Source organism: Triticum dicoccoides, chromosome 6B (genome assembly GCF_002162155.2).
Source record: "Triticum dicoccoides isolate Atlit2015 ecotype Zavitan chromosome 6B, WEW_v2.0, whole genome shotgun sequence".
Lineage (NCBI taxonomy): Eukaryota > Viridiplantae > Streptophyta > Magnoliopsida > Poales > Poaceae > Triticum > Triticum dicoccoides.
The window spans coordinates 253,037,447-253,044,689 of record NC_041391.1 but is presented as its reverse complement, the minus strand read 5'-3'; positions in this window follow the sequence as shown (position 1 = coordinate 253,044,689).

Here is a 7,243-nt window from a genome sequence, read left to right as displayed (position 1 = left end):
AGGGGGTATTAATAGGCATAAGTGGAGCTAGGAGAGTCCAAATGAGGTGCGGTTTTCACCCACACGATCGTGATCGAACGCTCTAGGACATGGAGCAGAGTTTGGTGGGTTTTGGGCCAAATTTGGGGGGTGTTGGGCTGCAACACACACGAGGCCTTTTCGGTCCCTCGGTTAACCGTTGGAGTATCAAACGAAGTCCAAATGATACGAAACTTGACAGGCGGTCTACCGCTAGTAAACCAAGGCCGCTTGGCAAGTCTCGGTCCAATCCGGAAATGTTTAATCCCCACACAAGAAAGAAAGGTAGAAATGACCACCGGAGGAGAACGAAGCGCCGGATTGCAAAACAGACAACGGGGAAAATGCTCGGGTGCATGAGACGAACATGTATGCAAATGAAATGCGCATGATGACATGATATGCAAAGCATGACACGCAAGCAATGACAAGGCAACAACGGCGAATAACTGAACGACACCTGGCACATCGGTCTCGGGGCGTTACAACACTCCACCACTACGAGAGGATCTCGTCCCGAGATCTAGAATGGCACCGGAGGGACAACGGAAGAGAAAGAGAGGAGAGGTAAAACTAAGTTGCTTCTCTGACAAACGAGTGAAACCAAAGAACCTTGCGAGGTTGAACTAATTCGAGAAAAGAATAGAACGAAGGAGAACAAAGTCGAAAACACTCCGTTAGAAACTAGGGACAAAGAGCATTGCGAAACCTTGAGGTTGAAGGGAAGATATATATTGAAAACGCGCCGGTTAAGGAAGGGGATCAAGGAAGACCAAATTCGAACAGCACTCCGGTTGAAAAGTGATACAAGACTAGATAAGATGAAAAGAACTTGAGCAGAGGACACGACACTTTGGTTAAATGGATAAGCACGAAAAGAACATGATCTTTGACAAACGAGATGATGGGTTGAAAAGAGCAACATCACAATGACTCCGGAACGAAGGGAAACAAGATGTTGAGAGATCACAGATACAACAAATGCTAGAATGGAGTTGTTGAAAACCAACAACGAAAAGAATAATCTTGATATGGGCTTATGGAAACATCTCAACATTATGAGGTGACAACCAGCCACTAACGGAATAATTACTTGCTTGAGATTAACGAAGAGATGAAAACTTGTTCCATCAAGATGGAAAAGAGATAACTTGGGTCATTAATAAGCACCAAATAGCAACATTCCTTAGGGAAGGCTTTAGGTGAAATCTATACCAAGATAACTCCAATGAAGAGATTGACGGTTGAAAAGATCTCTTGAACAAAGAGAAAAAGATGGATTTAAATATGTCACTCTTGAAAACTTGTGAATCACGAAGCAACGAAGGGGAATTATCAATAAGGACATAATACCACCTCCAAAGATACGGTAGAGAGAAATTGCACTCCGGATAGCAAGATGAAGAATGCTTGAGTTTCTTAGAAAAGAATCTCGATGAACACTTCAAGAAGAAATATAAATCCTTGATGAACCATCATGTAGAGCCTCCATGAAGAACTCCGGTAATAAAAGGATGATAAAAAGAAAGAGAAGTTGAAAACACAAGGTGAAGCCTTGCGATGATTTAGATGGAGCTTCGCGATGAGATAATGCGGAAAACTTAGAACTCCGGAAGAAAGATGAACAACAAGCAGCCAAGAATTTATTCCTCCTGGACAAACTCTGAAGGAAAGGATTAATCACTTGGATGAAACCAGAATAAGAATTATGTTATGCGTATCCTTCACCAATTTAAATTGATGACAAGCAACGGATTTGGCATACCACTTATTCTTGTAGAAAGGATTAAGAGAGATATGGCGTAAACTTGAGAATGTCTTCAACGAACCACCGGTAGGATTGGAACAACAAATGAATTGATATGATGGACAAGGAAGAGAGATCTTAAAAGAACCACCGTAAGAATTGAAAAAGATCGAAGTAGGGGTGCATCACCGGTAAGAATTAGCAAATGAATGAAGGTGCTTGAGACAAACTAGATACATGAGAACAAAGAGATCAAGAACTGATTAGAGGATATTCGATAGATGCACCGGCAAGATAGGAGAATGATAACTGACGGCTGAGAATGAATAAACCTGAATTTATGGACTCCGGACAATCAAACCGAGAAGACTCTTGAATTACTCCGGATGGATGAAAAGAATTCTCACGATCAAAACAATTACGAGAGGATGGCAACAAGCTATAATCACGAATCTTGAAGAGAATGGAGCGAGATTAAAGAGAAACTCTTCTTCGGTCTTCAAATGATGAGAATGACAACGAGAAACACCACCAAGAATTATTGAGGCACACCGAAAGAATCAAAAGCGAAGAGGTTGAGCCAATTATGAAAAGAATTTGAAAGATCTTGGAGAAAAAGCATTTGACTGATGATAACTCATTCTTACGTCAAACTTAGAGAAGAATTTAGGATAGCTCTGGGAAAATAGAAGAGTCAGGTAAGATCCTGGGAAAAGACCTGTGGGTTAGGGCCCACTCAAAAGAAAACACTGTTGAACGATTTAAAAGAGAGATTGCACCGGTTGAGTTAAATGGCTTGAATGAGGGAACATCCTCGAAAGAACTTGAACGAAAGTAGAGTGGAAACACGAATCTTCGAGATATCTTGAGCACTCCGGAACAATTGAATAGCGGGAAGTGAATAAATATGAGGAGCACCGTCAAGATAAGGTATTTGAGACGAGAAAAAGGGGATATAATCGACAAATCTTGACTTGAATCCACCGGAGAAGAGAAAGGAATGAGGAATGACGAACTTGAAGCTCCATTAGGATCTTCATGAGAATCACCGGATAAGAACATTGACGGAAAAGAATGGAGAAACTTCCCATCAATAAAATGGATACTCGATTAAGAAATCTGAGTCCTTGAAGAAAAAGGGGTGGGAGGGCGGGAAAACAAAAACAACTTGGGACGGATGAAACAAACACCGTTGAGAAAACTGAGAGGTGATCTTGCGAATGTTGAAATGATCGGATCCACTTGAAGAGAAAGATGCTGGTTGAAAAGGATTGGCAAGACAGACTCGATGATCAAGAAGGTTTAGTATTCACATAGGAATATGAGAACACCATTTGGAAAAGGTATGGAATCAACACTTGACAATGAAGCAACTCGAATACCACAACTCAAAACAAAAACAAAGGACTGGCTTGCAGAATAAGCCGGAACAAACATATGATAGAGATTTCGTCCGAAGTTTTCGTGGTGGGGCCTACACGGGCTCGATCGTACAGCACCATCATGTACAAGGCAGTGCACATGACATACGAAGCGTCCCCGAGTCGGCATAGCCAAGGACTCTTTAAGACACAACGAGACCACTGTAAAACCAACCGTGAATAGGCGGACCACTATACGTCGAACCCCAATTTCATATCATACATCTGTCGGAAAGATATCCTAAGAGCTACTTGAATTCCCACCTATGAAACTCCCGAAATTTTCAGGTTATGCAATCAGGTGTTGGGGATACAGGGGAAGCATAATATCTCACCCAAACTAGCAAATCCTACATCCAGCTGTATCCATCCTTCAACACATAACCAAGAAACCTTCGGAAATCATCTACCTCAACCTTCGAAAATCATCCGTTATACAAGTCATGGCAATACTCCTGTACTCACCTCAGTACTGGGTTATCGGGGTTATCTCACCAACAACTGCATAAAAGAGATTTTCGATGTCGGCGTACTAAACTCAGGTATTCCAGAACTGCAACGATAAAATTATGATGACAACACCTCAGAGCTCAACTCCCCGGGACACTTCCACAAAACCCCTGACAGGAGGCACCAAGACAATGATCTCATCATAAAACCATCGGAACAAAACCAAGATACTCGCGTGATCCTAAAAAAAAATTTAGTGAAATTTGAGAAGAGAAGAGTCAAAACTCTACGTCAGGATGCCTTACCAGAGCGATGAGGAGACTGGGAAGTAAAAGAATTCCTAAGCTCTCCGATATATAATTCCTAAGGACTCAAAACATTTTTCTAGACACAACTCGGCTGCTAAAAACGATCAAGCAATGGGGGCTCCTAAGGTCGGGGAAGGCTCTGATTACCAACTTGTAACACCCTCGATGCGGCTATATCTCCCACGTGTCGAAGCACGACTTAGAGGCATAACCGCATTGAAAGCAATGTCGCAAGTGAGGTAATCTTCACACAACCCATGTAATACATAAGGGAAAGAGATACATAGTTGGCTTACAATCGCCACTTCAGTCAATTACATGAATAAAGCACTACATCATACAGATACAATCAAGGTCCGACTACGGAACCAAAATAAAAGAAGAACCCCAAATGCGACAAAGGTCCCCGATCGACCCCAACTGGGCTCCACTACTGATCAACTAACACGAAACAACATAAAGGACAAGATCTTCATCGAGCTCCTCCTGAGCTTGGTTGCGTCAACTGCACAAACTCATCGGCACCTGCAAACTGGTTTTGGAAGTATCTGTGAGCCACGGGGACTCAGCAATCTCGCACCCGCGAGATCAAGACTATTTAAGCTTATAGGAAGGATGGAGTAATGAGGTGGAGCTGCAGCAAGCGACTAGCATATATGGCGGCTAACATACGCAAATGAGAGCGAGAAGAGAAGGCAAAGCACGGTCGATAAAAGTATGATCAAGAAGTGATCCTATAGCAACCTACGTCAAGCATAACTCCAACACCGTGTTCACTTCCCGGACTCCGCCGGAAAGAGACCATCACGGTTACACACACGGTTGATGTATTTTAATTAAGGTCAACTTCGGGTTTTCTACAACCGGACGTTAACAAATTCCCATCTGCCCATAACCGCGGGCACGGCTTTCGAAAGTTCAAATCCCTGCAGGGGTGTCCCAACTTAGCCCATCACAAGCTCTCACGGGCAACGAAGGAATAGACCTCCACCCGAGACGTTCCGATCAGACTCGGTATCCCGGTACAACAAGACATTTCGACAGGGTAAAACTAAACCAGCAACACCGCCCGAATGTGCCGACAAATCCCGATAGGAGCTGCACATATCTCTTTCTCAGGGCACACTCAGATAGGTCAAGCTACAACTAGAACCAACCCTCAAGTTTCCCCGAGGTGGCCCCGCAGGCTGCCCAGTTCGGACCAACACTCAGAGGAGCACTGGCCCGGGGGAGGGGGGTAAAATAATGATGACCCTTGAGTCCGCGAAACCCAAGGGAAAAAGAGGCTAGGAGGCGAATGGTAAAACCAATGTTGGGCATTGCTGGAAGAGCTTTACTTAAGGCGAACTGTCAAGGGGTTCCCATTATATCCCAACCGCGTAAGGGACGCAAAATCCGGGAACATAACACCGATATGACGGGAACTAGGGCGGCAAGAGTGGAACAAAACACCAGGCATAAGGCCGAGCCTTCCACCCTTTACCAAGTATATAGATGCATTAATTAAATAAGATATATTGTGATATCCCAACAAGTAAATAAATGTTCCAACAAGGAACAACATCTCCATGTTCCAACAAGGAGCAAACTTCAATCTTCACCTGCAACTAACAACGCTATAAGAGGGGCTGAGCAAAGCGGTAACATAGCCAATCAACGGTTTGCTAGGACATTGGTGGGTTAGAGGCTGAACATGGCAATTTGGGTGGCTGACAAGCAAGTGGTAGGCATCGTAGCAATGGCATAGCAAAAGAGCGAGCAAACTAGCATAGCAAAGATAGTAGTGATTTCGAGGGTATGATCATCTTGCCTGCACAGTTGTCAGAGTTGGCTGGATCCTCACAAGCAAACTCAACGGGCTCCTCGGTAGCGAACTCGTCTCCCGGCTCTACCCAAAGACAAACAAGCAACAAGGATACAATCAACCACGTGCAAGACCAAGCAATATGATGAAATGATGATATGCTATGCGGGATGCGATGCGGGATGCAAAATGCGAGATATGACAGGAAATGCATGAACCTGGCCTCAACATGGAATTCCAAGGGTTCCACTGGATAGAGGGGATGAAATCGATTGAAAACGATATAAAGATCATTGGAATCGGAGCTACGGTTTGGAAATGGCAAGCATTTTAAGATACGACACCGGTCTGCGATTTACAGCAAGTAGGCATCTAAATGCAACGAAATGAACATGCTACAGCCACCAACCATGAAAACAAAATACATGGCAGTGATGTACACAAGATGGTTGACAAAACACTAGCACTGAGCCATAGGCAAATTCATCCATTAAGAGGTTCAAACAAGCATGGCTAAAACGCAAATGCAAAACAGATTTCCAGACTTAGTGAAATTAACACTAGTCTGAAATTTCAGATCACGATGCTCTCTTCGGAGCAGCAAAACAACATGATAGAAAATCTGAACATGACAAGTAAGAACATGGCATGGAGCTACTCAACAAGCTTAACAAAACACCCAAAGTGACCTGGGGCCAAAAGGGTTCACAAAATACTCTACCGAGCTCACGAACATAGCTCGAACACAATCAGTTTTCAGACTTAGTGAAAACTGAGACCCGCTGAAATATAACTCACGAAGGCATGTAAACGAGCTCGATGCACTCACTACGGTGCAAGTCATGGCAAGGAAAGCATATAACCAGCAAGAAGGAACAAAGTGCTAGCTACACATGGCAAGAACAAAGGCATAGCATGCATGGAACACTAACGGTAGCATCGGCAAAATCGCAAACAAGTTGACGATCTGCCCAGATTAACAACGAAGCAAAAGTTGAGCTCGATTGAGTCAACCTAGAGCACTCCACATATGTAAACAAAGACATGGATGGATAGATCATAACATAAATATCAAAACTCCCTTACTGATCATCCTCAAAAGAGGCACGGATCACTAGGAAACAAGCTGGACATATAGCATCATGAACTAAAATATCCCAGACTTAGTGAAAATCACTAAGTCTCTGAAATCAGCAATCTCAGGTACCTCTCTTCGCAAGCTTGCACAAGACAACACACACATCCTAAAAATGCATGGGTGGCGCCTCTAGAAAGAAGGAAAAATGCTTAACAATTCATCCTAAAGGGGCACAGGCATATCCTGCACGAATTAAACATGGCAAAAAAGACAAAAGTGCATGATGAACTAACGGATCTGCAATTTAACTCACGAAGCCTCCTTCTAACAGCATTTTGGGCATCAAGATGACCTCAAATGCAAATGACGCAATGGAATGAAATGATGTACATGTCGAGGCGAAGATTTTGATATATC